The following is a 9657-nucleotide window of genomic DNA, read 5'->3' on the forward strand; positions in this document are numbered from 1 at the left end:
TAAACATTGCCAGTTTAAGCATTAGTGAGTTTTCTTAAGAGTCAACATTATTAGTTTTGTCATGTCCTGAATTACAGTTTTTGTTTGACCTCCTTTGGACTTGGCCTTGGAAACACACGGCAACAGGTTGTCATGGTAGCATCATTATCTTGGTAAATACCATTCTCTGAGTCTCACAAAGACAATTTGTGTGTGTTCATGTGTATCTACATCTGTGTATATATGTGTCTTTGAGTGTGTGAGAGAGTAATCTCATCTCACAGCCCATAGATCAAACACTATAGCAGCTGCCTGGCCATATCTTTGGCCCACCCAGGTGAAATCTTTCTCCCTTTTACCCCACCCATCCTTCCTCTCTCTATGTAATCCACCCATCTCTCTCTCTCTCTCTCGTAGGGAGGCACCAGACGCTAACAGTTGCCATGGCAACGTGACAGAAAAGCCTGAACAAGAGAGGGAGGCAGAGGAGAAAAGAGAGGGAGAAAATGAAAAAAAGAGAGAAAGGGGGAGAGAGAGAGAGCAAGGGGGAGAGAGAGAGGGTGGGTTTTAAAGCTGACATCAGCTATGTCGATACGTTGCCTGGCAACACCCAACACTAATGAAGGTAACTGATTGATAACACAGGGTGTGTGTGTGCGTGTGTGCGCGTGCGTCTGGTTCTATAGAGGTCTCAATAGGCACCTTTAAGAGAACCAGTAAATGGAGAGAGACGAACAATTGAGATAAGAAAGGAGACTTACTCCTATATACACCCTTCACACCTGTAAGGGCTCTCTGGGGGTGTGACCTCTACACACGCACGCACACACACACACACACACACACACACACACACACACACACACACACACACACACACACACACACACACACACACACACACACACACACACACACACACACACACACAGTAAAGAAACACGCAGTGACACAAGAGAGTGGTGCTTAACATTTTTGTTTGTTTTTTTAATCAACATTTTTTTTCCAAAGCAGGAATGTACTAGTTTTTTCCTCTCTTTTGAAGTGTGTTGGGGAGAAGGGGTAGGGAGGGGGTGGGGTACAGGGGTCAGAGTGATAGGGGATGGGGAGGGAGAAAGAGAGGAAGGGCGGAGGAGAGGACACAAAAATAACCATCATACACACAACGGTGTCCTGATACAAAGTCTCAACACGTCACGTATACGAGAGCCAACTCCCTCCTCGGTCCGCACTAACTGGCTATTGGCACAGAGAAAACACACACACACACTCTCTATCTCTCACACGCGCGCGCGCGCGCACACACACACAGATCAACAGAGGCGGGAGAAGGAGGTGTGCATTTTCACAAAAACAGAACTTGTCCTTTCGTTTTGAAATGCAAAACTCAGCAACGTTCATGATAAAGCCAACACATTGAGAACAGTCGAAGCAACCAGAGAGAGTGTGTGGAACTGAGAACAAGAGAGACACACAACCTTTTTCTGAATCAAAACACCAACAATGAGAACAAAAACAAGTCCAAAAGATTTCCAACCACAGAGAGAGAGAGAGACAAAGGGAGGAGACGGAGGCCATTTTGAGGAGCCAAATCAAGTCCAAGAAGTGAGGAAACTCTGTCCCCGTGGAAGCGGCCATCTTGGGCCGACACTTGTCGGATCCTTTCACCGCTGACGGAGAACGGAGGGAGAGAGAGCAAGAGAAGACTGGCGAAACCACTCGCTGCTTCAGTGTCACACACTCAGACCAAAGTGGAGAGAACCTTTTATCTTAGTTGACCTTTTAAAAAAAACAGATGATACACAGATGTGTAGTACACAATTCATATCTTAGTCAATGGAAAAATGAATGGAGCACCAGACTCAGCTAATGTGGCCAATTCCAACTGGAACAACATAGAACCGACGAATGTTAAGATCAAGATACACAGCGCATATCAACTTCAGAACATAGAATATGAAATGACAGGATCAGAATATTACATTGTAGAAGCTTTGACACACACACACACACACACACACACACACACACACACACACACACACACACACACACACACACACACACACACACACACTGAATCGCTGTGGCCAATTAGCACTTTATGACAGTAACTGCAGCCAACATAGGTGTGTGTGTGAGAATGAAAAAAACTGTAAAACGGTTAGAAGAACCTTTGGAGGAAATACAACTCTATCTTCAACATCACTGGGAATCATTGTGTATTGTTGTTGTGTTGTTGTATTGTGTGTGTGTGTGTTTAGGGTACAGGGTTACTGCACTGAAACTGTCTCTGGCCACCCACACACACACTCAACAAGCCCTCTTTTTCATTTCGGCCACTCTCCCAGAGGTTGTCCTAATCATGAGGAAAGAGCCTGTGTCAGAAATACTGAACCACCTGATGGCAATCAGTGTGTGTGTGTGTGTGTGTGTGTGTGTGAAGAGTTGACTATGTGAGTGTGACATTGAATGCAATCAGTAGGCATTTGTGAGAGGTTGTGTGTGAAATCAGTATATATAGTATTTTGTGCGTGTATATGTGTGTGGAGTGTGTGTGTGTGTGTGTTCTCGTGTATGGTGCATCAGAGCCAGACTGCTCAAGGGACTATTCTCTGCATGTGGGCCTATTTCACCTCAATCAGTGAGTCCAGTAGAGTGTGTGTGTCTGCGTCATTAGAATCAGAATGAGACTGTGTCTGAAATGCAAAGACGTCGTTCTGAATGACAAGAATATATTTTGAGATTTCAAAATCTCTTCCTCTATCGAGTCAAGAGATGTGTCTGAAGGCCCGAGTGTGGTCAGTCGCTTCCTCAACATGTGTGTGTGTGGTGTGTGTCTTGAGATTAAATCTCTCCTCATTCCACAGTCAGGTTTCTTCCCTGAAATCCATTTGGTGTGTATGTCCGTTCCACCTCTCCTCCCAGGGTGCATTTCTCCTTCTCAGCAGTCCATTACAGAGTCTCTCTCCTCCTCCTCCTCCTCCTGTGCCATCCACTGTCTCACTCTCTTCATCCCCTTCTTCCCAAGGCATCCTTCATCTCTTCAATTCATCTCCCGTCCCCCTCTCCTTCACTCCTCCTTCGTTCTCCACAGCAGCGACTCAATCCTGCGCACTCGTTTTTTTTTCCGCTCCCCTTTTTTCCACATTCCTTTTTTCTCTCTCCTACCGTCCGTCTCCCCGTCTTCGCTTCACCACCCCCCCCCCCTCTTGCTTTTCCTTTTCCTCTTGTGTTCAAAAAGAAAAACTTTCAGAGATGGTTTTCTACCTCAACACTTCCACAAGCGAGGTCTAAAACTTCCAAACTACGGCATAGTACAAGGAGCTATAAAAATATACACGGGTTGTAGAAAACCCATCGGAGGCTGGGGGGGGGGGGGCTGGGTGGGGGGGGCTGGGAGAGAGAAAAGAACTGTTTGCCAGGAAAAGAACAAAAATTAACATTAAATTAATTTACAAGGCAAAGGGAAAAGGTAGAGATACAAGGTCAGAATTCTAAATTGTCATCAAAACAACCAGCGGGTAAAAAACTGACTGGCAAGACAGTGGGAAAAATATAATATAAACAATAGAAAACAAAAAACAACTAAAAATGATTTACTGGGTAGTCATATATATCATCTATACGTGTTGGTAGCGATAAAAAAATCTCACTTTTTTGATATTCGCTCACTTTTTTGTGTTTTGGTTTTTAAGACAGTCTAAAGAACAGAGGCACACACACACTCACAGTCACGCGCGTATAGCTTGTACACCAAAAGAAACACACACACACGCTTTACTGAAGCACACTAACTGCACACACACCTTCCCGTGTGACAGCAGTGTCATAATTATTACCCAGTCACATACATACTTTCTCAACCTTCCACAAACACACACAAACACACACACACAAACACACACACAGTCACTCTAACTCACACTCACACTTATTAAAATATACAAGATTTTGAATGTCACTAAGACTCAATTGGTCAGACCTCTAGGTAAGAGTCAAGTCATGTGACCCCAGCCTGGTGTTCTGATTGGATGAGTCTGAGGCCCCTGTTTAGAATGAGAAACCGTACAAACACAAACAAACTAGAATCCTATAGGTGAGTTAGCATCAGGGGTCTCTGATAGGCTAACAGAGATCTAGGGCGGGACCACTGGGACCACCTGGGGTCAGAGTTCTCTGGCGCGGCCGGAGTGCTGGGATTTGTAGTTCTTAGGGGTTAGGCATCCCAGAGAGTGAAGTCCATGTTCTGGAGCAAAGTGCTCACTCCCATGTTCCCATGGCGATACGTGGTTGGGGCGGGCTGTTCTTTTCTCTCTCTGGGGAATCTGATTGGTTCTGAGAGAGGGGGTGGCTTAGGGGGGGGTCATGGGCCGGTCCAGTCTCTCACCAGTGCTGTCCTTTTTGGGGGGGCTGGGTGGGGGTGTTGGTGCTGGGAGGGTCGGTCAAGGGAGGGCGATGCATGGTCATCCCCTCCCCTCCACAAACACACACACTCTTGCACACATTTGCGCACACACACACACACACACACTTAGTGACACAGTGTTGCTGGGGAGGGGAGGAGGAGCTCAGAGGCCGAAACGGGGCAGCAGATCTTGGATGGGCGGGTGGTTGGGGGGCGGCGGCGGTGGTGGTGGGGGGGGGGGGGGGCGTGTAGGGCGTGGCGTTCCATAGGCGAGGGGGGCAGTAAGAAGGTAGGGGCAGCCCCTCCCCCCCCTCATACTTTGTAGTAGATGTTGGCGGGGCTCTGGGGGGGCATCTCCTGCACGATGTACACGGGGTGCCCGTAGTCCCCGCTCACCTTCTCGTAGTGCGGGCAGTAGGCCGAGTCCGACGTCCGCAGCGGGATGATGATGTCACTGGGCTCCGAGCCGTTGTTGTTCCCGCCCCCCGCCCCCCGCCGCCGCCCCTCTTGGGGCTGGTGAGGGAGGACAGCGAGAGCGGCGGGTGGTGCGTGTCGGAGTGCTTGGCGTGTCGCCGGCGGTAACACACCACGCAGATCACCGCCGTCACCAGCAGGAGGAAGGCGGAGCCTCCGGCGGCGCCTGCGATCACCGCCACGTTGGAGGGGGGGAAGGGCCCGTTCTCTCCCCCGCCTCCCCCGGACACTCCCCCACCCCGGGGGTGGGTCACGTTCCCAGAACCACCTGGGGGGGAGACAGAACCACAACCGTCATACACGGATCCTCTCTGTGTAAACACATTGACTGTTGCTGTGATGGTCAACCACTCCACCACACATATGCCCACACACACACACCATAATGAGTATTGTAATGCTTGTTCTTGTTTATACCACACTAGCACTGAAACGGGGCAACATTGTAATGCATGTGACAATGACCTCACTTTGGTGTGACAGTCAACTATGACTAAATAAAAGGCACATAAGTGGAAACCACTAAAACACAAACATCTAGAATCCTATTGTTCACTTCATGGAATACAAAAAATGTGACAATGGCTCAGGCATTGTATGCTTGCGTGTGTGTGTATGTCCATGTGTGTGCTAATATATACTTCTGTGTTGGTGTTGGTCTCCATTTCTGAGTTTAGCCTACTTATGCATGCGTGCATGAGTGTGTGTGTGTGTGTGTGTGTGTGTGTGCACGTTTGTGAGTGTGTTTTGACCGCGAGTGGGTGTGTTCACTCAATGCCTGTGGACTGCCCGTCTAGCCCACAGTAACAGGAGTCTGAGTCCGGCACATTAAGAGAGTATTTCCCTAACCCGTTACCCTAACGACCGTGTTTGGGTAACACTAGGGTTCCACCACATGAAGCAAACCCACGGGCCCTCTCCCTTATCCCGGGACCACACACTCCCACCAGAACCCTACACTCCCTCCGGTTCCACCGCGTGGATCCAAGCCCAGCAGGTGTTCTTGGGGGACCCCCTGTGTAGGGTCTGGCGGGCAGGGGGGGGGGGGGGGCTACAGACCGTGCCAGTGCGGTCGGTCGGGGCGGTTAGCACAGCTAACGCAACACTCTCCGGATTGGCCACTCATTATTCTTGGCACACATCCCCTTGTTTCTCTTTCCCCCTCCCTCCCTCCCTCCCTCCCTCCCTCCCTCCCTCCCTCCCTCCCTCCCTCTCTCTCCCTGGGTTATTGTGGACATAATGACCTCCCTTGCTCAAACGTGGCCCCAGAGCCCCCCCCCCCCCCCCTGCTGCTAGCCCCCCTGCTGTGCCAGGCTGACTGAGAGCAAAACGCTAACACAAGACGCCTATTCCCATTTTGCGCTCTCTCTCTCTCTTGCTCTTGGTCTCGCCTCTCTCTCTCTCTCTCTCTCTTTATTTGCTCTGTCCATTAGCCCTCCATCCTTCTCTCTCCATCTCCATTACCGCTGTCTCCATTCACAGGCTCTTTTTTAGTATCATCCTTCCCCATTTCCTCTCCTCCTCTCCCTCCCTTTCTCCGTTTTCCGTTCTTTCTTGTTGTCTTTCAACATCAAACCCCATCTCCTTTTGCCCTTGCTCTTTTTCTTCCCCCCGCCTCTCCCTCTCTTTGGACCTCTCTCCTTCCCTCTCTCCTTCCCTCTTTCCCTCTCTCCTTCCCTCTCTCCTTCCCTCCTTCCCAATCTCCTTCCCTCTCTCCTTCCCTCTCTCCTTCCCTCTCAACCCGCCCCCCCCTCCCCCCCTATCCTTCAACGTTCATTTACACTTCCTAGTGGAGGAGAGGAGAGACAGCCGGGGTATAAGACTGGACAGCACAGCACATTCAGCGTAGATGAAGTCCCCTGCCACACAATGAGATCCTCTAACAAGTTATTTTCCCCTCTCGTCTTCCCTTCTCTACCAACTCTCCCCTCCCCTCTCCTCCCTTCCCCTCTCCTCCCCTCTCCTTTTCTTCCCTCTCCTTGTCTTCCCTCTCCTTGTCTTCCCTCTCCTCCCCTCTCCTCCCCTCTCCTTTTCTTCCCTCTCCTCGTCTTCCCTCTCCTCGTCTTCCCTCTCCTCGTCTTCCCTCTCCTCGTCTTCCCTCTCCTCTCCTCTCCTCTCCTCTCCTCTCTTCTCCCCTCTCCTCTCCTCTCCTCTCATAAGAGCAGCTGAAACCAGGCCGCCTAAACTAATGACAATAATAAGTCTTTGAAACGTTGCCTCCGGCCGCCCCCCAGTCCCTCCCTGTATTCCTCCCAAGGCGGCTATTAGACAGCCATTCCTCGCCCGCAGCACTTAGCTCTGAGGGCTAGGCACCGCGACGGAGGAGAGGAAGGATGGGATAGGCGGAGGGGGGGGAGAGAGAGAGAGACTGAGACGGGAGAGATGGAATTAAATAGAGAGATCCACAGATGTCACCAGGCTCCTATCCTCCATCTGTCGCCTCTCTGTCGTTTCCTTTCCTCTCTGTCGTTTCCTTTCCTCTCTTTCTTTCCTTCTCTCCCCACACACCCTTTTCTTGTAAAAAATAAAGAAAAATAATCTTCCTTCTGCTGTATCTCCGTGGGGGTGCACATGTGTTTACCTCCTGATTCCTTACCTGGGTTTCTGTTGGTGGTCCGGCCTGCAGTCTGGTCTGGTTTGGCAGGTTTGGGGGGTAGTCCATAAGGGCCTGTGTGGGGGGAGAGAGATAAAGGTAAGTGTTTAGAGCTTCTTCCTTCAATCTCCAACTGCCATCTTGTAAAGAGAACAAACTAGAAAGACCGATATCAACGTGGACGCAATTCCTGCCTTACACAACTTCTGTTTTCCAATACCCATGAGCTCATATTGCTACGGCCTCAAAGTCATTTGTTACAGTAGCGTTCAGTGACAGTGAATAGGATTTTAAAGACATATCATTTGGCAAATGACCACGGATACTAAAGAGGGATCATTTGGAGGATGACCTCCACGCGTTTAGAGTCAGCAATAAAGACCTGCTATCTACTCCTCGATCTAACCATCTGGCCGGCGTTCCAGATCTAATGATTTCTATAGTGTGTGTGTGCATGCAGCTACAGTATGTCTTTTTGGTTTGATTTTGTGACAGCAGGGCCATAAGGACCTTGTATATTAGGGCATGTACACACACATGTACACACACACACACACAGTATTTGCACAGCCATAATTCTACAATAACTGACATTTAGGAACGTCCATATGGGGAGAGACACAATTATCTGTCGACTCCCTGACGACAGGTAGCCAATCACACACTGTTGCTGGTGATGTCTGGATCAATAGGACTGCTGTGCCTCTATGGGGGGTGGAGGGGGGAACATTGTGTGTGTGTCTGTGTGTGTGTTCGAGTCTGCAGCGAGGGAGAATTCTTTTGAGGTCTGAGTGTGTAAGACTAAGGAGAAAGGGTGCATGTGAGGAGTGTGTGTGTGTGTGTGTGTGTGTGTGTGTGTGCAGGCAGTGCTCCATATCTCATCAGACATCTCCATGAGGCTGTGCAGCGTATTTAGACGACAAACAAAACCGACGTGACCTTTCAGCCAGGGAGCAGATAAGAGAGGGAGGGGGAGAGAGAGGAGGGAGAGAGAGAGAGGGAGCAACTGAAAAGCCCAGGAAAGAGGTGATGAGGAAGGGGAGATGGGGAATTTGAAAAGAATGGCTGTTGGATGAAAGCAGGAGAAGACAGAAAGAAAGATGGAGGACAGAGAGAGGGAGAGAGGGAGAGAGAGAGGACAGAGAGATGCAGGGAGAGAAGAGAGAGAGAGAGAGAGGACAAAGAGAGAAGAGAGAGAGAGAGATGCAGGAAGAGAGAAGAGAGAGATGCAGGAAGAGAGAAGAGAGAGAGAGATGCAGGGAGAGAAGAGAGAGAGATGCAGGGAGAGCACAGAGGCAGAGTTCTATTCTTCTCTGTATGGGAGCTGAGTGAGTGATGCCAGCAGCTGATAGACACCCAGCAGTCCCACCTCCATCTCTGAGTGGAGGGGCTTCACAATGCAGCACTCGAGCCCACGGACGCTGGAGGTGTGCGTCCGTGTGGGACTACGAGTGTGCGTGAGCGTCAGCGAGTGAGTGTGTGCGCGAGCATAGGGATAAGGCCGCGAGTGTGCGTGCGTGTCCGTGCGAGTGAGCGTGCGTGAGCATGTGCCAAAGACAATTCTGTGGTGTTCAAGTGAGTCAAAGTCAACAGGCCTCATTAGAGCTGGGTGACTCTCAGCTATTAATGAAGCTGAACACACACACACAGAGTGTGTGTGACAGAGTGTACCTATGTGCGTGTGTGCGCGCAAGAGAGACATCGAAACAGTGAGTTGTGAGTATGAGCATGGATATAACGAGTGTGTGTGTGTGTGTGTCATTACTCACTCTGTCCCACTTTGAGCACCACCTTCATGCCCTGTGTGGCACACACTCCTCCTCTCATGCTCTCCAGACCCTGGCGTGTTCCATCTGACGTGGCTGCAGGGGCAACACAAAAACAACCATGTTAGAGTGTGTCTGACTCTGACACACACACACACACACAGGAATATACAAACGTGAACACCAGCACACACGTATAAAAAAAAAAACGTCCACACAGACAGCAGAGGAAGCTGCACAACCACATTTTCTCCCTAACCGTCTCTCTCACTCTCTCTCTCACTCTCTCACTGTCTCTCTCTCACTGTCTCTCTCTCACTGTCTCTCTCTCACTGTCTCTCTCACTGTCTCTCTCACTGTCTCTCTCTCACTGTGTCTCTCACTGTCTCTCTCTCACTGTCTCTCTCACTGTCTCTCTCTCACTGTCTCTTTATCTC

At 50.0% G+C, this 9657-nt stretch overlaps 1 pseudogene; it reads right to left on the reverse strand.

The window, feature by feature from the left end:
* Window positions 1-939: 939 nt before the first annotated feature.
* On the reverse strand, window positions 940-9316 carry LOC134016609 (ephrin-B2a-like; annotated as a pseudogene).
* Between the last annotated feature and the right edge of the window lie 341 nt (window positions 9317-9657).

This window comes from Osmerus eperlanus, unplaced genomic scaffold, assembly GCF_963692335.1.
Source record: "Osmerus eperlanus unplaced genomic scaffold, fOsmEpe2.1 SCAFFOLD_850, whole genome shotgun sequence".
Lineage (NCBI taxonomy): Eukaryota > Metazoa > Chordata > Actinopteri > Osmeriformes > Osmeridae > Osmerus > Osmerus eperlanus.